Here is a 24,747-nt window from a genome sequence, read left to right as displayed (position 1 = left end):
TATGAGATATACAGCTCAGATCTGAATTATTATTTGTTAATTTCTCTGGACTAACAATACCAAAGACTTGTAGATCTGAACTCAACTAAATTGGGTCTGAATTCAGATGTTGCAATCGATGGATGTAGATAAAGGAACCTTGAATAAGATGATTGGTTTAAATCTGCTTTTAGTATAATCGGCTTCATTTATTCATGATAGGATGTAGTTTTTTTTATTCCAATAATTCACTTTACATTTTCAATGTGATAGGATTAGTTATTTATTTTCTTTTGTGAATATTGGCATTTTTATTGCTTTGACTTTAACAGTTTATGACAAGCAGACCTGAACTGGAAGAGATCCTTTACGACTCGGAGATTGAACGGACTCTCCGTGTCCGTTTGAGAGCTGCTAGGCAAGTCAGACAAGAAGCACAAGAAATGGCTGAACAAAGAACTATGATGGATTATGCCAAGCCCACCCTCACCGGGACTGTCTCCAGCATTATCAGGCCAACTATTGCTGCCAATAACTTCGAAATTTAACCGGCCATAATCCAAATGATACAAAATACGGTTTAGTTTTGTGGTATGGCCCATGAGGATCCGAATGCCCATATTGCTAACTTCCTGGAAATCTGTGACACCTTCAAACACAATGGGGTAAGTGATGATGCCATCCGGCTGAGGTTATTCCCATTTTCTTTGAAGGATAAAGCCAAAGCTTGGTTGAACTCATTACCGGCAGGATCTATAGCCACATGGGACGAAATGGCCAGCCGTTTTCTCTCTAAATATTTTCTCCCTTCTAAAACTGCTAAAATGAGGAATGACATCACTACTTTTTTCCAGCAAGAGGGGGAATCTTTATATGAGTCATGGGAACGATACAAGGAGCTGTTAAGGAGAGTTCCTCACCATTGCCTCCCCATTTGGCTGCAAGTGCAGACTTTCTATAATGGTTTTACTGACTCAAATAAGACCATATTAGATGCTACAGCCGGAGGATCCATAAATAATAAAACTCCTGAGGTTGCCCATGCACTTATTGAGGAAATGGCAGCCAAGAACTATCAATGGCATTCGGAAAGAACTCAAACTAGGAAGCAGCAAGGCTTGCATAATGTTGACACTTATACAGCACTATCTGCACAAATAGGAGCACTCAGTAAGAAAATAGATGAAATGCAGATAGCTGCCATGCATGTGCAGCCTCTTAATTGTGAATTGTGTGGGGGAGGCCACATCAGTACAGACTGCCAAGTTGGCAATCAGTTCAGACCATCTACTGAACAAGTTGACTATGTCAGCAATTCGTCAAGACAGCAGGGTTACCAGAGTCACCATACTTTTCATCCAGGATGGAGGGGACATTCAAACCAGTCCTGGCCAAATCAGCATATTTCCAAGCCGTTCCACCAGACCTATCATCAGCCTGAACCAAAATCCAATTTGGAGGAACTGATGACAAAATTTATAGCAGGTGTAGAAACTAGGTTCCAGAACTAGGAAGCCTCAATCAAAAACCTGGAAAACCAAGTGGGGAAATTGGCACAATTAATCTCTTCCAGACTGCCGGGAACTCTTCCAAGCAACACTGAAGTGAATCCACGAGAGCAGGTGCAAGCTATTACCTTAAGAAGTGGAAAAGAGTTGCCTGAGGTAGAAAAGAAGAATTGGGCTGAACCCAAGGCAGAAACAAGCCTTGGGACCAGACAACAGAAGACGGAACAACCAGAAGCACAACAAGGGATGCACCAACAACCACAAGTTGCATTCCCTAACAGGCTGAAGCAAAAAAAATTGGAGAAGGAATTTGGTAAGTTTCTTGAAATATTTAAAAGTTTACATATTAATATTCCTTTTGCTGATGCTTTAGCCCAGATGCCACACTATGCAAGGTTTTTGAAGGAATTATTGGCAAACAAAAGGAAACTGGGAGATGTGGCTACAGTTGCATTAAATGAGGAATGTTCTGCTATCCTTCTGAACAAGCTGCCTCAGAAACTCAAAGATCCAGGGAGTTTCACTATTCCTTGTACCATTGGCAGTTTAAAAATTGAAAAGGCTTTATGTGACCTGGGAGCTAGCATCAATTTAATGCCATATTCTATCTTCAAGAAATTGGGGATGAATGAACCCCAACCCACTAGAGTGGCATTACAATTGGCTGATAGATCCATTAGACATCCTAGGGGGATCATAGAAGATGTGTTAGTTAAAGTTGACAAATTCATTTTTCCAGTTGATTTCATTGTGTTAGACATGCAAGAAGATGTGGAGGTCCCGCTTATCCTAGGGAGACCTTTCCTGGCTACCGGGAAAGCAATGATTGATGTCCAACAAGGACAACTCAGCCTTAGGATACAAGATGAGGAGATAATTTTTAAAATGTCTGATGCTATGAAACATGCACCCTCTAGTGATGATTCTTGTTTTATGATTGATGCCATTGAATTGACAATTGATGAATGCTTCCAGGTAAGTAGAATAACTGATCCTCTTGAACTCTGCCTCCAGCAGGGAGAACTTAAAGAGGGAGAAAATGAAAAAATAAACCTCATGATAGCATACCTGAACGATAAGCCTCAATTCAAGGGAAAGGGGTTTCTTAAATTAGAGAACTTAGGCAAATTGCCTGGACCATCAGGTAAGCCATTACCCCAAGAACCCCCCACCCTTGAACTGAAGCAATTACCATCCCATTTAGAGTATGCTTTCCTTGAGGAACCATCAGATCTCCCCGTGATAATTTCCGCAGCGCTGAATCCCTTACAAAGAGAAAAATTATTAAGAGTGCTGCGGGAACACAAAAATGCTATAGCTTGGAAGGTAGAAGATATCAAAGGCATTAATCCATCAATCTGCACTCACAGAATTTTGATGGAAAAGGACAGCAAGCCTTCCGTTCAACCCCAAAGGCGCCTGAACCCCAACATGAAAGAAGTAGTAAAGGCTGAAATAATTAAGTTGTTAGATGCTGGGATCATTTTTCCTATTTCTGATAGTTCTTGGGTAAGCCTTGTGCAAGTTGTGCCCAAAAAAGGGGGTGCGACTGTTGTTCCAAATGAGAAAAATGAACTCATCCCTACTAGAACCGTTACCGGATGGCGTGTGTGTATTGACTATAGAAAATTAAATGAAGCCACCCGGAAGGACCATTTCCCTCTCCCATTTATGGATCAAATGTTGGAGAGGCTAGCCGGGCATGAGTATTATTGTTTCTTGGATGGATATTCAGGGTATAACCAGATACCAATTGCACCAGAAGATCAAGAAAAGACCACTTTTATTTGCCCATATGGAACCTTTGCATACCGAAGGATGCCCTTTGGGTTATGCAATGCCCCAGCAACCTTTCAGCGATGTATGATGTCTATATTTTCTGATATGGTTGAAAAATTTATTGAGATCTTCATGGATGATTTTTCAGTTTTTGGCTCTTCGTTTGATGCATGTTTGAATAATCTGGAACAGGTGCTTACTAGATGTAAAGAAACACATCTTGTGTTGAATTGGGAGAAATGTCATTTTATGGTCAAGAAGGCATAGTGCTTGGACACAAGATCTCTCAAAGAGGTATAGAAGTCGACAAGGCCAAGGTGGAGGCAATTGAAAAATTGCCAACCCCAACATCTGTTCGTTCTTTGAGAAGTTTCTTAGGACATGTTGGATTCTATAGAAGGTTTATTAAAGATTTCTCAAAAATTTCCAAGCCATTATCTACCTTGCTTCAGAAAGAAGTGCCTTTTGAATTTTCAACTGAATGCCTTCATGCTTTCAACATCTTGAAAGAAAAATTGATCCATGCACCTATCATGGTAGCACCAGATTGGACCCTCCCATTTGAATTAATGTGTGATGCGAGTGATTTTGCTATAGGAGCTGTTTTAGGACAAAGAATGAACAAACATTTTCAGCCAATTTACTATGCTAGCAGAACCTTGACTGGACCCCAACTCAATTACACCACCACAGAAAAGGAGCTGCTAGCAGTAATATTTGCACTTGATAAGTTTCGTTCATATCTGATATTATCCAAGGTTGTTATCCACACAGATCACTTGGCATTAAGGCACTTGCTTACCAAGCAAAACTCAAAACCAAGACTGATCAGGTGGATCCTTTTATTGCAAGAGTTTGACATTGAGATTAGAGACCTGAAGGGTGCTGCAAACCTGGCTGCTGACCATCTCTCCCGGTTGGACACGGTAAGCTCGAAAGAGGAGATAACCAGCAACATTCGAGAAGAATTTCCGGATGAGCAGTTGTACTCAATACAGAAATACTCATATCCTTGGTATGCTGATTTTGCTAATTATCTAGCTGCACAAGTCCTTCCTCCTAACCTTTCATATCAACAGAAAAAGAAATTCCTTTCTGATGTAAAATACTATCTGTGGGAGGAACCCTTTTTGTATAAATTGTGTGCAGATCAGATCATAAGGAGATGTGTCCCCGAGGAGGAGATGGAGTCGGTACTCCAATTTTGCCATGATAAAGAAGCAGGAGGTCATTTTGGAGCTAGTCGCACTGCAGCCAAGGTTTTGCAATCAGGTTTTTATTGGCCCACACTTTTCAAAGATGCCCATCGGTATGTGTCCACATGTGACAAATGCCAAAGATCGGGAAACATTTCCCGACGGAATGAAATGCCCCTTTCCAATATTTTAATCTGTGAAATCTTTGATGTTTGGGGTATAGATTTCATGGGACCTTTCCCGAATTCTTTTGGGAATAAGTACATCCTCATTGCAGTTGACTATGTATCCAAATGGGTAGAAGCCATGGCTTTACCCACAAATGACTCAAGAAGGGTGGTACACTTCCTAAAGAAGCTATTCTCCCGATTTGGCACTCCGCGAGCTATAATTAGTGATAGGGGAACTCACTTCTGCAATAGCCAATTTGAGAGGTTAATGCAGAAATATGGAATTACACATAAATTAGTTACCCCTTATCACCCTCAAACCAGTGGCCAAGTGGAGTTGGCTAACAGGGAACTCAAAAGAATTCTGGAAAAGACCGTAGCATCCGCCAGAAAAGATTGGTCCATCAAATTAGATGATGCATTATGGGCATACAGAACTGCATTTAAGACACCCATTGGCATGTCCCCCTACAGATTGGTCTTTGGTAAAGCATGCCATTTACCAGTTGAATTGGAACACAAGGCCTATTGGGCTCTTAAATTCTTAAATTTTGACATTCAGGCCACAGGGGCTAAAAGGCGGTTGCAATTGAATGAATTGGATGAATTCAGACTTACCACCTATGAGAATGCCAAAGTTTATAAAGAAAGAATAAAAAACTGGCATGATAAGAACTTGCTGAGACGGGATTTTTATGTAGGCCAACAGGTATTGTTATATAATTCCCGTCTCCGCTTGTTTCCAAGTAAGCTGAGATCCAGGTGGTCTGGACCCTTTACCATTTCACAGGTTTTTCCCCATGGGGCTATAGAACTCACCCACCCGGTTCAGGGCATGTTTAAAGTAAATGGTCAGCGCCTGAAACCATATTTAATGGGCGGTACTGTACCCCCTCCATCCACTGTTTATCTTGATAACCAATAATCTCTTATGCTTGCTCATGAACAAGTTAAGGAATCTTTTTGTCATTTATCTTTTTAGAATATTAGTTAGTAAAATAAAGATCTTTTTCTCAAAATTCCAATTCTTTAAGGACTCAGTTCATCATTTTCTTTTCTTCAGTTTGCTCTAGCAAGTGTGATCCCCTAACACTACGAACATGAGGACAATGTTCATCTTAAGTGTGGGGGAGTGAGCCCGAGGCTAGGGTATGGGGGCTGAAACCATGCACCTCATTCACCCCAACACACATATGCAGGCAATGACATAACCATAAAAGACTGGAACCCCTCAAGTTCATTACTATTTATTTGATGATTTTTTTTTAAAGGAATTCAATGAGTTGAGGGAGACTGATGTACTTGTTAAGTTTTTATTCTTGTGAATGACCCAATTTGATATATGCATGAGAAAAGGGGAGCTGAATATGCTTTTCAGCATGACTAGCCCTAACTATCTTCATGTGTATGGAAGCCCTTGATTTTATGGTTAATGGTCAAGAGAGCTAGTGCACATCTAAAGTGCTGATTCTTGAGGTTCAAAAGCCCAAATTGACTCCGCTATTTTGAGCTGAATAGTAAAACTAGCAGCTCAGAACATGAGTCCTACCTCAAGTAAGTGACCAGTGTGAGATGGAGCATAAGATGCACTCACACCAAAAAAAAAAAAAAAAAAGAAAAAAAAGAAAAGGGTGAGATGGAGTATAAGATGCACTCACCCTTAGAAATAAGTAATTGTAGTGACAATCGAGGTTCAAAGGGGCACTCTAAAGTTGAACTCTCATTGAGATTTAGTTACAGATGTGAAACTTAGTAAAATTTGATTATTAACCTTGACAATTAAGGAGCTGATTTGTATATGAATTAGGAGTGAAGGCTAGACTATGATGAAATTCATATTCTCTTTTCCTTGGATCTGATACATATCTTAAATGGTAATTTACAAGAATAAGAGTTGAGCACTTACAAAAGTTCCCTGACTACTCAATGCATTTCTATCTTAAAAAGTTCACCAAGTAAATGGTGAGAACAGAAGGGGGGAATGTTAAGTTTCTGGCTGATGTCTTTGCTTGAAGACAAGCAAAAGCTTAAGTGTGGGGGTATTTGATGAACCTACAATTTATCTATATTTTATGAGGTTTTTGCATTGAAATTTTATGCTGGTTAATTAGATTTTGCCCTATTTTAGCTTGATTGCAAGAAATATTTCAGGGGGAGCCAAATCAACAAAAAGAGGCAAAATCAAGAAAAAAAAGCCCAAAATTTATCAAGTTCAGTCCGGCCCAGCCATGAGAGCAAGGGAGTTTCATTCGGCCCAAGTAGTGCAAGCTAACTCTTTGGAAAACCCAAGGGAAGAAGCCTAACAAGAAGGAAATTTCGGCCCAGCCCATTTTTAGCCCAAATAACAGCCTAGAGTGTAGCCCACATGAGCTTAAAAGCAAGCTAAGTTGTAGCCCAAATAGCAGCCCAAAGGGAGCTAGGGGCGGCAACTCGTAGATGTTTCTTGAAGAGAAGGAGGGAGCACTCTAAAAGGTTCATGAGGGGTGTAATACACCCAATTCTAGAGACTTCAAGAAGGGGCAAGAGCCCCCTTGAAAAACTATATAAGGAGGCCTCTAGGAGGGGAGAGAGTTGTTCAATTGCTTGAGAGGAAGGCTCTCCCACTCTTAGAGGTTCGGCCACCTTGAGAGAAGAGAAGAGAAGAAGGCTAGGCGCAAGGAAGAAGAAGAAGAAGGGCTGAAGGAAGTTCAAGACAAGCAAGCTAGAAGAAGAAGGTGAGTTTGAATTGAGGGTTTGTGATTCAAAGATCTTTTGTAATAAATCATTTGTAGTTTCATTCTCTTTTGATTTGAATTCAGTTTCTTTGTTATATTTTCTTTCTTCTTTTTCCTTGTTTCCATTCTTCCTTGATGTATTTCAGCTTGTAAAATTTCAGTTCAACAATCTAATTCTTTTTGATTCATTCAAATGGTCATGAATTATACTTGAAGTTTCTTGAATAAGGGTGTTATTGTAGAGTAATTCGGCCAACTAACCTTCAAAACTCAGATCTGAATTCTCAGATATGAGATTGCAAGATCTGAATTGCTTGAAAGAGAATTCAGATCTGCAATTTTCAGATTGGCCGAATTAATCTACAGCTTGGAATTCCTAGAGTGCTTGAGAGGGACTCTAGGAATTCAGATCTACTATTCAAGAACTGAATTGAGTGCAAGGTTAGAGATAACTTGCACAATTCAGTTGGTGATCAATTCAGATTTGAATTGATTCTTCAGAAGTGTTTGAAGAAATGCATGCATGGGGATTAGATTCTTGTTAGAGATAGAAGAGCCGTCACTCATGCATAGGATGAACATGCGTTTGAGAGAGGCTGTTCATGACCTTGGGGTTTCACCAAACCAAGGCTCAATCATGATTTATTCGAATGATCCAAATTGATAGATTGCTGAATTCTGAGATTGACATTTACTGCTTACTCTTCTAACCTGATTTGAAGGCAATTGGGCCAATGATTTAGATAGATTTTAATTTAGGATTTTTTTTAGCTTTCATTAAAGTTTTGATTTATTTGTTGATCAGATAAGAAGTGCTCAATTTAGTATTGGTAATTGTTTCCTAAATCCTCGTGGGAACGATACTTCACTCACTACTTTATTACTTGAATGGATAGTGCACTTGCTAGTGTCACAATGAGCCACACATCAACCAACAATCTCCCTCAATACATGGTACTTCCTCTCGATGTGCTTCGACTTCGAGTGGGCTCGTGGCTTCTTAGCCTGAGCAATAGCTCCATTGTTGTCACACAACAATGGGATGGGTGATGTGTTGGATGGAACTTCTCCCAACTCGTGAACGAACTTCTTCATCCACTCGGCTTCCTTGGAAGCCTCACTTGCGGCAATGTACTCGGCCTCAGTCGTGGAGTCTGTAGTGGACCCCTGTTTGCTGTTTTTCCTGCAAACAACACATGATCCTATCGTGAAAACATATGCAGATGAAGACTTTCTATCATTTGGATCCAACTGGAATTTGGCATCTGTATACCCTTGGATCTGTAGTGACCTACCATCGAATATTAGACAAAACTCTTTTGTCCTTCGAAGGTACTTAAGTATGTTTTTCACAGCAGTCCAATGCTCCTGCCCTGGGTTGGCCTGAAATCTGCTTATTACACTCATCGCCTGAGCAATCTCAGGGCGAGTGCACAGCATGGCATACAGGATGCTCCCTACGGCAAAGGCATAGGGAACGTCTTTAATGCCGTCAATCTCCTCAGAAGTCTTGGGAGACATCTTCTTGGAGAGAGTGACTCCGTGCCTGAAAGGAACATTTCCTTTCTTGGTGTTTTCCATGTTGTATCTTTTAACTATTTTGTCAATGTAGGCAGATTGGGATAATCCTATTATCCGCTTCGATCTATCTCTATAGAGTCGAAGACCTAGTATATAGGTGGCCTCTCCAAGGTCTTTCATGGAGAATTGCTGTGAAAGCCATATTTTCACGGTAGTCAACATTCCTACATCATTCCCAATGAGTAGAATGTCATCTACATACAGAACCAAAAAGGTAACCTTATCTCCACTGTACTTCCTATAAACATAGGGTTGATTCGAATTCTGCTCGAAGTCAAATGATTTGACGGCAGAGTCAAAATGGATGTTCCAACTTCTAGAAGCTTGCTTAAGTCCATAAATGGATCTATTAAATTTACATACCATGTTTTCCTGACCCGCAACTATGAAGCCTTGCGGCTGCTGCATATAGATATCTTCAGTAAGATCTCCATTCAGGAATGTAGTTTTGACATCCATTTGCCAAATCTCATAATCATTGTATGCTGCTACAGCTAGCAGGATCCTAATGGATTTAAGCATGGCGATAGACGAAAAGGTTTCCTCATAATCGATGCCCTCTTTCTTAGTGAACCCTTTCGCCACCAGACGAGCTTTGAAAGTCTCAACCTTACCATCGGGGCCCTTCTTCCTCTTGTAAATCCATTTGCAACCAATTACTTTTACCCCGGAGGGTGAATCTACTACAGTCCAGACTCTGTTTGTCTCCATTGAGTCCATCTCTGCTCTCATGGCCTCCACCCACATCTAGGAATCTATGTCCAACATAACTTCTGCATAAGTCACGGGATCCTCCTCACTAGTCAAGGTTTCCACCAGGTAACTATCCTGGTCATAACCATAACGGCTGGTGGCCTGGATACCCGAGTAGATCTTCTAGGTTGGTCACTACCTGGAACTTATGGGACATCTCCCACTGCTCCTGAACTCTCCTCATCAAGAACAATTTCCTGACGATGGGTGTCCAGGATATAATCGGTCTCCAAGAACTGGGCATTTCGACTGTAGAACACTTTCTGCTCACTTGGGTCATAGAAAAGGTAACCTACAGAGCCTTTTGGGTAGCCTACAAATAGGCAATGACTCATCTTGGATTCCAACTTGTCCGCACTCTTTCTTTTAACGTGTGCTGGACAACCCCAAATCTTCAAGTGTCTGACACTTGGTTTCTTTCCGGTCCAAAGTTCATATGGAGTGTTCAGAACCGATTTGGTTGGAACCCGATTCAGCACGTAAATCACAGTCTCTAATGCGTAACCCCAAAAGGATGTGGGCAACTCTGAGTGTATGAGAAGTGACCGGACCATATCCAATAAGGTCCTATTCCTCCTCTCTGAAACACCGTTAAGTTGTTGTGTGGCAGGAGGAGCTAATTGTGATATTATCCCATTGTCCTTTAAGTAGTTCCTGAACTCATCAGAGAGATACTCGCCACCTCGATCAGATTGAAGGGCTTTAATTTCTCTCCCCAACTGTTTCTCGACCTCTTGTCTAAAATTTTTGAACTTTTCAAAGGATTCAGACTTATGTCTCATTTGGTACACGTAACCATATCGTGAGAAATCATCTGTGAAGGTGATGAAATACACGTATTGATTCTGTGTCCTAACACTCAGGGGACCACATACATCAATATGTATTGAGTCATGTGTGCTTGTACATCTTTCAGGCTTACTGTTAAATGGCCATTTCGTTATCTTGCCTTCTAGGCAAGGTTCACAGGTGGGAAGATTTTCTACAGTTAGAAAATCCAAAGGACCATCCTTTACCAACCTTGTTATTCGGTCAACACCGATGTGGCCAAGTCGGTAATGCCACAGACACGTGGGATTAACTGTATCACAGGCTCTCTTTTTGGGGATTTCAACTGACATAGTTTCCGTTATGTTAGTTTCTAGAGAAGGATGTTGAACATAGAGACCATTCTCTAGTTCCCCGTATGCGATGAATATGTTATTTCTTTTAATAGTAATCATATTACTAAAGAAGACAGAAGAACCATCTGCACATAGTTTTGAAACAGAAATCAAATTTTTCTTAAGTTTTGTACCTAAAGACAATCTTTGAGTACAATCTTTCATTCTCTAAAAGTTAACTCCACGGTTCCTAGTACCCAAGTAGAGAGTGACTTCTCCTTCACTCAGCCTTCTGCTTACCTTGAACCCCTGCAGTGAGTTATATGCATGAGTTGAAGGCCTGGAGTCAATACACCAGGACGCAAAATCTACCAATAAATTGGTTTCTATAACACAAGATTCAAAATTACCTTTCTTGGGTTCCAGGTAGGCAGGACAATTCCGTTTCCAGTGGCCGGTCTTCTTGCAAAAGTGACAAGCATCCGATGCTTTGTCTTTCATCAGCCTTTTTCCCTTGGTGGCTTTCTTCTGAGGCTTCTTTGCCTTCCTCTTTCTCTTGCCCGTTTTGCTAGCTTCAACAAGCATAGTTATAGGCTCATCATTTCTAATAAGTTCTTCAGCTCTTTGCAACATATTGCTGAGCTCTTGCAAACTGACATTCAACTTGTTCATGTTATAGTTCCTGATGAACGGATTAAAGGAAGGAGGCAAAGAATTAAGGATAGCATCTATCTGGGTTGCAAGGTCCAGCCCGGATCCAAGAGCCTCTAGTTCGTTGATGTAACCCATCATCCGAAGACAATGGTCGTGAACTTGTTGGCCCTTAGACATTTGAGTGGTCATGAACTGATTCAAGACCTTTTGTCGAGTAGAATGATTCTGCTCTTCATACATCGTCCTCAGGCTGTCCAATATGTCATTGGCAAGTTCGATCTGATCGAACTACCTCTGTATTGGGTTGTCCAAGGAGGCGATGATGTAACACCGGGCTAGGGAGTTTTTCTCCTCCCATTCCTGATAGTCTCTCCTTCGGGCCTTAGAAGCCCTGTCTCCCGGACGCTCCGGGGCAGGATTCTTTGCCACTTTGTCAAACTTTTCTGAAGCTAGGACTAGCATAAGGTTCCTGTACCTGTCGGCGTAGTTTAGGCCCTTAAGCTTGTTGTCATCAAGAAGCTTTGCAAAAGATCCGTTTGCCATTTTCTGATAAAAGAGCAAACATCAGTCCACAACCTAATTTGATTCATGTTCATTTCATAGATATGCCTTTTTATCTAGATCCATTTCCATTTATTCATCTCTGAGATTTCCCTCATTTCTCAGTGATGGAGACTACGGGTTGTCTCTGGAAATGTGGGAAATCACATAGGGTGCATGGAGCCAACTGTTTCAGCTGCATAACCCCACCACCTTTCTATGAAGGATCATATCCACTCATCATATGAGTTTTCCCTTTGGCCTCTGTCAGACAAGGTTCGAGCCGTTTTTAGGTAAATTTTTCTATCCCGTGAGTGCTTACCCATCATATTCATGAACGCCAATGTACTGTGAGAGAGTTCCCATTTTCTAGTGAAGCCCCTCCCACATCGGTCTATGACGCCCTTATCATCTTATGAAACACTTAGACAAACCCAACAACAAATGGATAGCCCATTTTCTGGTGCGTTTCCTCATTACTGAAGGAGCCATCCTCATTCTAATGATGGAAGGCCTTTAGAGAGTTCATCATATGAATCTCCCTATCACTTGCACTCATATTAGCTAGAGGGAACAAATAACTGCGCCATAGTTTGATTTAGGTCTAAACAAAGTGGCTCCCACTAACTTTCATAAAGCCAGATTTCGGTGGGCCTTAAATCGGCTAGGGTTCCACACGTAACCTCTCGATGAGGTGTGGGGCCCACCAATGAGGGAGGTCATCCAATGACCAAAAGGGACACCATGGAAATGATGTGCATTTAGCCATGGTGTGTGCAAGAGCCACCGTTGAATGAGCATGGGCCAAGTACTTATGGCCTATGTACACAGCACATCAGACATCCCTACATCTCATGTAGGGATAAATTGATCCAATCAATTAATTATTTGTAAAGCCCATTGGAAGCCCGTTAAAATCCCATAATATTAACCATTATTATTATCTAGGTATATGGGCTGAATTAGGGTTACCCAGTTCAGCCCATATAGCTTTATCCTTTAAATGGGCTTATAGCAGTTTTAACTATTTAAAACTAGGCCTTTACAGGTTGGGCCGAATTAACCATTTAATTAAATATCAATCCTTAGGCCCATTAGTGGGAAAAATTAGGGCTGACTTTCAGCTTTGATTAAACCCTAGAATTGGTCCAAACAGTTTGAACCAATATTGGTTCGAATGGGTCTAGGGTTTGATTTTTAATTAAATCCTTAATTCAAGAAAATAATTTGAAATTAAATAACTGATAAAAGAAAAACAAAATCAGTTAATCAGGGCTGTTCAGACACTCCATCCTGAAGGGATGAGAGATCCATCACTTGGATGCCCAAAGATTGCGGAATAAGGGGCGAATTTCAAAAATTTTTCCCCTCCCTTCAATTGGGAATCACATTCCCTATTTAGAAAATCATATTTTCAAGGATAAATCTTGAACCTTAAACTGAACCAGATTTGAACCAAAAGGAATGAGAGAGAATAATACCTGATACGGAGAAGTAATATCTCCCAACGAAGGTGTTCACGCCCAAGGAAGGATCCAAAGATTGCTCCCACTGAAGATGGCGCAGTGCAGGATGGAGCAGAATTAGCAGTGTTTTTGCCCAAGAACTCTGTCCTTCGCAAGAAACAATAGAATGGAATGTGAGTACAGCTTCCTTTTCAATCCTTTCTCAAAGAACTGATGTCAAGATCCAAACTTGACTTTTTCCACAGCTGGAGATCGAACTAGCAAACAGGGCGACAAGAGCAGGGAGGCAGCAAGAGAGTATTCGCAGGCTACAGAATTCTCTCTTCTTGATTTCAGCACTAAAGAGGATCTGATGTGTTTCTTGTTGGTCTCTCAAGGGTACTGCACCCTCCTTCTTTTTGTTAACTTAAAAGATCAGCTCCTAATCCCATTAGGAGGTGCTTATCCAAATCATATTTGGATCATCCTTCTCTTTTAATGATAAGGATAAACCCTTATCTTATCTGCAGATTAGATTAGCTTTGTCCTAATCCCATTAGTAGGTTTCTAGATCTGAATTACATTTAGATTTGGACTCTCTGAGTGGATAGGATTAAGACCCTATCCTATCTGCTAATCCATCTAAGAATTTGCCCCTTTAATTAACTAAATAAATAGCCCAGTTCGAAATGGGCTTTAGGCCCATTAAGCTTATGTGCTCACTCAACCTTCCTAATTGCTGCCCAGTTGGGCTTCCTTGTATGGCGTGGGATCCAAGCATTGATCTACACATCAGCCACATGGGTTCGGCCCAGCCTTTGTTACAAGGCCTGGTCGAATACACTGTTAAAGATAGTGCACCCCCTGAAACCCATCAAATGGTCTCTATGGGCCCAACACTTACCCTAAGTGGTCCCTGGGCCAAGCCACCTTGTAACACCCAGGGACTGTGGGCAGATGCAAGATTAGCCCATCAGGTATTATCCTCAATGGTCTTACACTTAACCTCTCAGCCCTTAATGATCATACACTGCCCGACAAGAGAGGACCTCTCCCTTGGCTGCAAGGAACAGTGTTGCACTCTCCCCTTATATGGATCCCGGGAATTAAAACCTTTTGCAAACATTTTAGAAACCATAATATATATACTTTTATATCTAATATAAAATATACTTTGCAAAACAAATCTCAACGGTTGAAATCGGCTGTCGGCAGTCTTGGTTTCCAACAGTGAGAGCGCATCCCCAATCATTACCTTTGTCCGATAAAGGGGCTGATCCTGTCACTATGATCACCCACTCAAATGAATTCTCGGATTGTCCCAACATACCCAGGTTTTGACCCCCGCTAAGGATATCACTGATTGGTACATCAAAGACACCCTGATCTGACACCTAGTGCAATATCATAATCGAGTCTAGGGGTCGGGTGTAACTTTCCAGTTTTGCCCATCAATCTCCAAGGTCCAGGGCAATACTGGAAATCTGGTCCAGTTCAAAGATTCAATTAATCCCACACTTTATGTGCCTGGGGTATCACCCCGGTAGCTGAGACAAGCCACCTCAACCGACTTGATGGCACCACAGTGTCAGCCTTGTCAGGATAGGTATCCCCAGATCGACCCACTGGCTGTGAACTTTCTAAACTAACACAAGTCTCAATAAGTGTCCAGTTTAAGGGTATTACACAGAAACATACCAAGGGAACATGAAACAAATATGCACTTTTATTCATTTACAATAAACTCATAAAGTACATCAATTTTGATTGAAGCTAAGGGCATACAAAACTGTCTAACACATCCTGCAAAACAAAGGTTAGATCACAGCTTGTTGTTTCTCAAACAGCAAATTATAAAGATTTCGATCCAAAAATAAAAATAAAAATCTCCTATTCTGCAAAATCTCCTTCTCCTTCTCTGCGCCGCCATCTTCGATCCAAAAATAAAAATAAATAGAAATGCTATTTCTTTTAATTATTACATCAGATCGAATGCCTATACATTGAGTCTAAAATAAAAAAAATTATTTACAGACCAAAATAAATAAATAAATTCAATAAACTGCAAATCTTGCAGTTCTCCCTACGCAAACCAAGATTTCGATCTCCTCTTGTACGAACAACCCATAATTCAAGAAAATTATAAAAAATTATTCTAAATAATAATCAGATTTATTTAAAATTAATTTCAGATTATTTGCCCATTTGTTTTGGGAACAAATTTCCCAAAACCCACATGTGTGCAAATTGGGTAGAACACCTTCTCCCTACTTGCGCAGGTTCAGATCTGAAACAGAATGTTTCAAGATTTGAACCATGGCTCTGATACCACTGAAGGGATAGGAAATCCATCATATGGACGCCCAAGATTGCGGAATAAAGGGGACGAATATCAAAAATTTTTCTTTCCCTTCAACTGGGAATCGAATTACCTATTTAGAAAATCATATTTTCAAGGATCATTCTTGAACCATAAACTGAACCAGATCTGAACCAAAAGGAGGAGAGAGAGATAATACCTAATACAGAGAAACAATATCTCTCAATGGAGGTGTTCACGCCCAAGGTAGAAACCAAAATCTGCTCCCACTGAAGATGGCGCAGTGCAAGGTGGAGCAGAATCAACAATGTCCTTCCTAAGAACTTGATTCTTCCTGAGAATCACCTGGACGGTTTGTGAATACAACTCCTACCAATCTTTTCTCCAAAAGATTGGAATCCAGATCCAATCTTGATTTCTCCCAAGGAATGGAGATCGAACTGCAATAGGTTGCGGCTGTAGGAAGGAGGCGGCTAGAAAGAATTTGCAGGGTGCAGAATTCTTTCCTCTGTGATCTCAGCTCTAAAGACAAGACTTAAGTCTGTTGTGTTGGATGTCTAAAGGCTACCGCCCCCTCTTCCTTTTATAGACTTAAAGGGATCAGCTCCTAATCCCATTAGGAGTTGCTAACCCAAATAATATCTAGATTAGACATCCCTTTAAGATAAGGGATAATCCTTATCTTATCTGTGGATTAGATCAGCCAGTTCCTAATCTAATTAGGAACCCAGCATTCAATCAACACTTATCACCACTCAACTGGGTACGATAGCGTTCCATGTTAAACAATGATAGCATTAAGATTTGTGAAAACAGTTAAACCAAAATAACAATAATTGAGATAGCTGCAATTACTGAATTTTGTTCCAGCAATTCTTTTAGGTTGAACCATGTTAAAACATTGGTCAAAGGCTGTCACAAACAATTGACCCAAAAAGATATCAACCTAATTGCTACTTGTACCATTATTCGTGACAATTACGGATCACCGAAATCATGGATAGCAGTAGGAAAATCAACAATAATTCAGTTTGTCAGACTAATTAACATTAACATCCAATAAAAATATGCACAAGAATCAATGAATACTTGAATTAAAAAGCAAGAAAATAAATTAACTACAGAACCTCACAATGACACAATCGAACCTCTCCCCTTGAACCAGAAAAAAGAAGCTTAGCTGCTCATGATCTGCACAATCTCCATGCTTTGCTTCTCCATGGCCGAACTGATCTTCTTGAGTTGCTTGATGCTTGATTGCTGGATGATTGAGTGATTTCTAGAGCTGGTTCGCCCCTCTCTTTATATAGTCAAAGGAGAGGGCTATTTTCCAACTCCTTCTAGGAGATCATCTTATTCTTAGGGAGTTTTGATCTTATCTTGAACTAATCCTATCCTATCTCTTATTTAATGCTCTAATCTCAATCTTCTTATCTCTCTAGCATTACATTCAAGAATTTAGATCTGATAAAACTCTCTCATTGGAGATTACATTCGAAATTCGGACTCTTAACTCTTGAATTCGAGTTGGGATGCTTCAAGCTACTTCTGCGAGTTGGGCTTAAGTTGTGAAATGGGCCTGGCTGCGAACTTGCTCCGACTTTGGGCTCGTTTTCGTACTCTATGCGGGCCGAATCTGTCAAAACCCAAAACATAAACGTTGTGGGCCTTCCTTTTATCTTTCTAATGCTTCTTGAATTGTCCAATTCGGTGTCCGGAATTGAGAGTTAGGCCCAGATTACTGACTGTCGCCGAAACTGTGCAAAATCACCCGATTTGTCCAATTTTCTTCCAATTGCCTTCTTTATTGCCCTAAATCGAAATACAAGAGTAATGAGTCCATTTAAGTGATAAATAAATGTAAAAGAATGAATATTAGGGGATAAAATTAGGGTTCGTTTTGGTCTCATCAAATCCCCCCACACTTAAACTTTGCCCGTCCTCGGGCAAGGCAAAAACTCAAGTAACACAAGAGAGACTAACTATTGATTTTCAATTTTTCTTTTTCTCTACTTGAGGCCTGGTTCATTTCATGCTTTAGTTCAGACTTGGTAACCTTTCCCTTTTCATCTCTTTCTCCCCTTTTTCTTGTCCAAGAGTGATGGCAAATCACCATTCCTCATAGTCCCAAGTTAAATCGATAGTCAAGAAGACAAGCCTTCCAGGGCTGAAACTCCTTGGACTGCACGGGTCCTCATTGCTTTTAACAAACCAATTCAGCCAGATGCAATTACTTTCCTTTGAATCAAAACAAGGTGTGCTTATTGCAATAAGCTTGCTATGTATCACATCTTCACCACTTAATGTGAATTCCTAGGATCTGAAGGTGAGAATGGGGTTGGGGTTCTAGGGTGAGTGCATTTTATGCTCCATCTCACCCTTGCCTTCTTTTCAAGATGTGAGTGCATTTTATGCTCCATCTCACACTTGCTTTCATTTCTAAATGTGAGTGCATTTTATGCTCCATCTCACACTTGTTTTTTTGTTTCTAGATGTGAGTGCATTTTATGCTCCATCTCACATTAGTTACTATTTTATTTTCAAACTCCTCTTTTTTTTTTTTTCACAAGAATCACAGGGTTTCACCGCCTGATCCATGAATTCATTGATCGTGGTCTCTATATGCCTAACATAGCAAGTTCTAGAATAATCAACCCATGTTTGACAGATAATTATGTGAAAATCAATCAAACCCTTATGCATCTTGCCTATTGATCGGTTAAAATCATGAGGTACCATATGCAGCCAATAAAGATTCAGTTAGTCATGCTTGCATCCTATCTTATCTATTCAACCTAAGCACATGATTCTTGATAAGTTGAAATCGTTCAAGGATAAGTTTCTAGGGAGCAGAAATTTCAAGAAGGTAAGGTATCTCAAATTTCCATCAGATTTCCCTAATCCCCCCACACTTAAATTATACATTGTCCCCAATGTATGTGATTATGCATAAAGTAGAAGGATTTGGGGGTACTTCCCTGTTTGTCTTGTTGGGTTCCTGCTAAACACAAAAATCAAAACCAAACAAAATAACAAAATTAGCTAAACACAATGGGTTGCCTCCCACAAGCGCAATTGTTTAACATCGTTATGCTCGACGTCCTCTTTTTTTTTTTTCCTTAATCCAATAAATACCGTGGAATGTCCAATGAGATGTCTACCGTAGAGGGGACATTTGCATCCTCATGGAACATCTTCAATCGATGTCCTTTCACCTTGAAGATCTTACCTGTGTCGAGACTTTTGATCTCTACTGCACCATAGGGAAAAACATTAGTCACAGTAAACGGTCCCATCCACCTGGAACGCAGCTTACCTGGCATGAGTTGAAGTCGAGAATTATACAATAAGACTTTTTGTCCAATTTTAAATTGTTTTCTTAAGAGTGCATTGTCATGGAACGATTTGGTCTTTTCTTTGTAGATTCTTGAATTCTCGTATGCCTCTAACCTCAACTCTTCCAGCTCTTGCAACTGGAGCTTCCTTTCCTTCCCTGCTTCTTCCATATTCATGTTGCATTGCTTGATTGCCCAATAGGCCCTATGTTCAATTTCCACCGGCAAGTGGCAAGATTTGACAAAAATTAACCTGTAAGGGGACATACCTATTGGGGTCTTGTAAGCTGTCTGATATGCCCAGAGAGCATCATCTAGACGTAGGTTCCAATCCTTCCTTCCTGGATTCACGTTCTTTTCCAAGATGGACTTTACCTCTCTATTGGAAATTTCAGCTTGCCCGTTAGTCTGGGGATGATAAGCAGTGGCAATTCGGTGATGCACCCCATATCTTCTCAACAAGGCTTCAACTGTTCTATTGCAAAAATGGGTCCCTTGATCGCTTATGATGGCTCGAGGAATGCCAAACCTACTGAAAATGTTAGACTTTATAAACCCTACAACACATTTAGAATCATCAGTTTTGGTGGCTTTGGCTTCCACCCATTTTGAGACATAATCGACTGCCAAAAGTATGTAAGAAAAACCACAAGATGGGGGAAAGGGTCCCATGAAATCAATGCCCCAAACATCAAATATTTCACATATAAGAATGGGGGTTTGGGGCATCTCATTCCTACGAGATAGTGTACCTGTTTGTTGACATCTTTCACAGTTTTTACAAAACAAGTAGGCATCTCTAAATAGGGTGGCCCAATATAGCCCACTATCCAAGATCTTTCGAGCAGTCCTCTTTGGCCCAAAATGGCCCCCACAAGCATAATTATGACAAAACTTTAGAATTGACATCTGCTCCTCCTCAGGGACACATCTCCTAATCATTTGTTCATAACAAAATTTCCATAGGTAGGGTTCATCCCATACATAATATTTTGCCTCATACTTGACTTTATTCTTTATGGATCTGCTAAGGTTATTAGGCAAAATTCCCGTGACCAAGTAATTCACAATGTCAGCATACCATGGAGTCATACCTCTCATGTGAAACAACTGCTCATCAGGAAACAACTCACAAAAGGGAGAGGAGTCCTCATCTTTCACCATCCTACTTAGGTGATCAGCCACCGAATTTTCAGCTCCACTTCGATCCTTGATTTCTAGATCGAACTCTTGGAGCAAGAGTATCCACCTTATCAGCCTCGGTTTCAACTCCTTCTTTGCTAGTAGGTATCTCAAAGCTGCATGGTCAGAAAAACAATCACTTTAGAGCCAAGCAAATATGACCTAAATTTGTCTAAAGCAAACACAATAGCTAATAACTCTTTTTCAGTGGTTGTGTAATTGCTCTGTGCAGCATTCAACATTTTGGAAGCGTAGTGAATGACATGGCTCTTCCCATTTATTCGCTGTCCTAGAACAGCCCCTACTGCATAATTACTTGCATCTGTCATGATCTCAAAGGGCAAGTTCCAATCGGGTGGTTGAATTATGGGTGCAATGGTTAATAAATTTTTAAGCTTGTTAAAAGCTTCCTTGCACTCATCATCAAAATCGAAAGGCGCATCTTTTTGCAGCAAACTGGACAATGGCAGAGCAATTTTTGAAAAATCTTTGATGAACCTACGATAAAAGCCTGCATGTCCAAGAAAAGAACGAACCTCCCTAACATTTGTAGGGTAAGGTAAACTCACAATCAAATTAATTTTTGCCTTGTCGACTTCTATTCCTCTGGCTGAAACTACATGTCCCAACACAATACCCTCCTTCACCATAAAATGACATTTTTCATAGTTTAAGACAAGATTTGTTTCCACACACCTATTCAGAATTTTACTTAAACTATTCAAACAATCATCAAACGAATCACCATAAACAGTAAAATCATCCATGAACACTTCAATGCATTTTTCAATAAAATCAGAAAATATGCTCATCATGCATCTTTGAAAAGTGCCCGGAGCGTTACACAAACCAAAGGGCATTCGTCTGTAGGCGAAGGTGCCGAATGGACAAGTGAATGTCGTTTTCTCTTGGTCCTCCTACGCAATAACAATCTGATAATACCCGGAGAATCCATCGAGAAAACAAAAGAAAGCCTTACCTGCCAGTCTCTCTAGCATTTGATCAATGAAGGGTAGGGGAAAATGGTCCTTTCGAGTGGCCAAGTTGAGTTTTCGAAAATCTATTACCATTCGCCAGCCACCTTGTACCCTCATGGGAATTAGTTCATTATTTTTACTTTTTAATAAAGTCATCCTAGTTTTCTTAGGCACAACATGAATAGGACTTACCCGTTTGCTATCTGAAATTGGATAAATTATCCCTTCATCTAACAGTTTAAGCACCTCTTTCATTACTACCTCTTTCATCACCAGGTTGAGTTTTCTTTGTGGTTCTCTAACTGGTTTAGCATCATCTTCCAAAAGGATCCTATGCATGCAAATCGAGGGGCTGACCCCTTTTATGTCGGCTAGGGTCCATCCAATCGCCTCCTTATGGTCCTTTAGGACATTGATGAGCCTCTCCTCTTGCTCCTCAGTCAACCCTTTTGCAATGATCACAGGCAGTGTCTCTTTTTCACCCAAGTAGGCATATTTTAGGTGATCAGGTAGGGTCTTTAGTTCCAGCTCCGGAGCCTGCAAAACAGAGGGCAGCAGCCTTGCGTGAGAAACCTTTGATTGAACATCAGAAATCCTTACCTCCTGTTCAGGTTCCAGAGTATCATAGGATGCATCGATCTCCTCCTCCCTGTCTGATTGTGCCTTATATTCTAGCTCATCATCCATGTCCTCCTCTCCAAAGACTTCCTGCACAATCGAATCGATAGTATCAATAGAGCAGATCGAATGACACTCACTAGGATATTTCATTGCATCAAAAATATTAAATTTTACAATCTCTCCATCAAACTCGACGGAGAGGGTACCCTCGTCCACATCTATTTTGGTCTTGGCCGTTCTCATGAATGGACGACCTAATAGAAGTGGGGCTGAACTCGTGGTTGTGCCTTCTTCCATCTTCAGGATGTAAAAATCAGCTGGAAAGATCAAATCGTTAACCTGCACTAATACATCCTCAACAATTCCTTCTGGGTATGCATTAGAACGATCAGCCAATTGAATAACAACTCTAGTCTCTTTTAAAGGACCTAGTCTCAATGCACAGTAAATCGAGTATGGCATGACATTAATAGATGCACCTAAGTCCAACATGGCACGCTCGATTCGTTTATTGCCAATCACACAGGGTAGGGTAAACATACCTGGATCAGCACGCTTTTCTGGCAGGGTCCTCATGATCACGGCTGAAACGTTCTCTCCTACTCTTACCTTTTCATCAATTCGCAGCCTCCTCTTGTTAGTGCATAACTCTTTCAAAAATTTTGCATATTTAGGGATTTGTTTTATTGCATCTAGCAAGGAATGTTGATCTCCACCTTCCTGAAGGTTTCTAACACTTCTTGTTCATATTCCTCTTTCTTTGAAATTGCCAACCTGCTAGGAAAAGGTGGTACAACATTAGTAACCTTAGGGAGAGGGGGGTCCGATTTTACCTCAATGGGGCTATCGTTTGACCCTTGTCCTTCCTCTTCCTTGGCTGCCTTCGATGGTGAACTTGGTTGGGACTGCAACTCTCTTCCGCTTCTCAACACCACCGCACTTGCATTCTCTTTCAGATTAACTACCGTTTGTGAGGGTAGTTTCCCAGAGTTCTGCTTCTCCAACTTGCTGATGGAAGTGGCAAGTTGGTTAATTTGGTTCCCCAAATTCTGAATGCTAGCTCTTGTTTCCTGCTGAAATTGCTCAGTATTAGTAGCTAGAGCCTTAACTATTTCATCCAAAGACATACCTGAATTCGGGGGTTGGCTTTGCGCTGTGATGGGTGTTAAAAACTGGGGCTGTCGACTGAGAAATTGGGGCTGATATTTCTGCTGTCCTCCTTGGGTCCCGTAGCTTAAGTTTGGATGATCTCTCCACCCCGGACTGTAATGATTGGAGTAAGGATCATACTTTCGTTGGGGCTGGCCCGGGAATCCTCCCATGGCATTGACTTGCTGCATCGGGCCATCTTGTAATGATGGACACATGTCCGTAGGATGTCCATGGATCGAACAGATACCACACACCCTGGCAGTTTGTAACTGTCCTGCTGCGAGCTGCTTAACCAAGGCAGTTAAATCAGAAATCTGGTTTTCTAAATTTGCATGGCTTACCTCGTTAACCCTTCGAATGGTACCTTCTGTCCTTGTACCAAATTGCTTAGAATTTTCGGCCATATTGGAGATTAATTCCCTGGCCGCTTCAGGTGTCTTGTTCACTAGAGCTCCTCCACTGGCTGCATCGACCATACTTCTATCCTTGGGCTGAAGCCCTTCATAGAAGTATTGGATTAACAATTGTTCAGGAATTTGGTGGTGGGGACAACTAGCAACAAGTTGCTTAAACCTTTCCCAATATTCATATAATGTCTCACCACCAAACTACCGAACTCCACATATTTCTTTTCTTATATTTGCAGCCCGGGATGCAGGAAAATATTTATCTAAAAATATCCTATTCATTTCATCCCATGTGCGTACTGAACCGGGAGGGAGAATATACAACCAATCCTTTGCTTTATCTCTTAAAGTAAATGGAAAGGCTATGAGTTTTACCTGGTCCTCGGTCATACCGTGGGGTTTCATGCTTGAACAGACGAAATGAAATTCCTTTAGATGTTTGTGAGGGTCCTCACCTGGGAAACCATGAAACAGAGGTAATAATTGAATCAAACCAGATTTGAGTTCAAAGGCTACCTCAAGAGTGGGGTACGTGATGCATAAAGGTTGTTGGTTCAGAATTGGTGCAGCCAACTCCCTTAATGTCCTCTCTTTGTCAGCCATTCTTTCTACTTCTTCGAAGATGGGAAGATCACAATCTGAATTCACCTTCTTTGGTGAATGATCCTTCCTTTGCTTCGCCTCCTTTCTTAAACGACGGGTGGTCCTCTCAATTTCGGGATTGTACTCGAGTTCACCTCGTTGAGAAGCACGAGTCATAAAACAAAAGAGGTTAACAAGAGGAAGGTAATAGCTAAGAAATTAAAGTTGCTCCCCGGCAACGGCGCCAAAATTTTGACGGGTTTGTCGAAGCCCTCAAAATTAGTACTAGTCCCACAATAAAATATTTGCAATAAAAGTGGTTCTAGGTCGAATCCCATAGGGAGCAAATCAGTAATCTCTTAGCCGAATGGATAAAGTAATTATGTGGGAATATTAAATAAATAAAATTAAAAGAATAACAAACTAAACAAACAAGAGAAAATCAGTCTTACCGAATTCTGGTTCAAGGGTTCGGGTTGAATCGATTGGCCATCGATCCTAGGTACAATTCAGCATTCTTGCAATTCAAGCATTTAACCTTAGATTTATTAGGATAGCCATAATAAACCTTATGTTTTCCTAATTCAGTTGACCAAACCCAGCATTCAATCAACACTTATCACCACTCAACTGGGTACGATAGCGTTCCATGTTAAACAATGATAGCATTAAGATTTGTGAAAACAGTTAAACCAAAATAACAATAATTGAGATAGCTGCAATTACTGAATTTTGTTCCATCAATTCTT

At 40.7% G+C, this 24,747-nt stretch overlaps 1 non-coding gene across 1 annotated transcript; it reads right to left on the bottom strand.

Moving 5' to 3' along the window:
• Positions 1-800: 800 nt before the first annotated feature.
• Positions 801-907, bottom strand: LOC148843926 (small nucleolar RNA R71). The gene has a single exon (XR_016103929.1). It is a non-coding gene; the product is annotated as a small nucleolar RNA R71 (small nucleolar RNA).
• Between the last annotated feature and the right edge of the window lie 23,840 nt (positions 908-24,747).

Source organism: Nelumbo lutea, chromosome 8 (assembly GCF_056320005.1).
Source record: "Nelumbo lutea isolate HS-2025 chromosome 8, American lotus-T2T, whole genome shotgun sequence".
In the NCBI taxonomy this organism is placed as follows: domain Eukaryota; kingdom Viridiplantae; phylum Streptophyta; class Magnoliopsida; order Proteales; family Nelumbonaceae; genus Nelumbo; species Nelumbo lutea.
The sequence above is the reverse complement of the archived record's forward strand: the minus strand, read 5'-3'. Positions and strand labels throughout refer to the sequence as shown.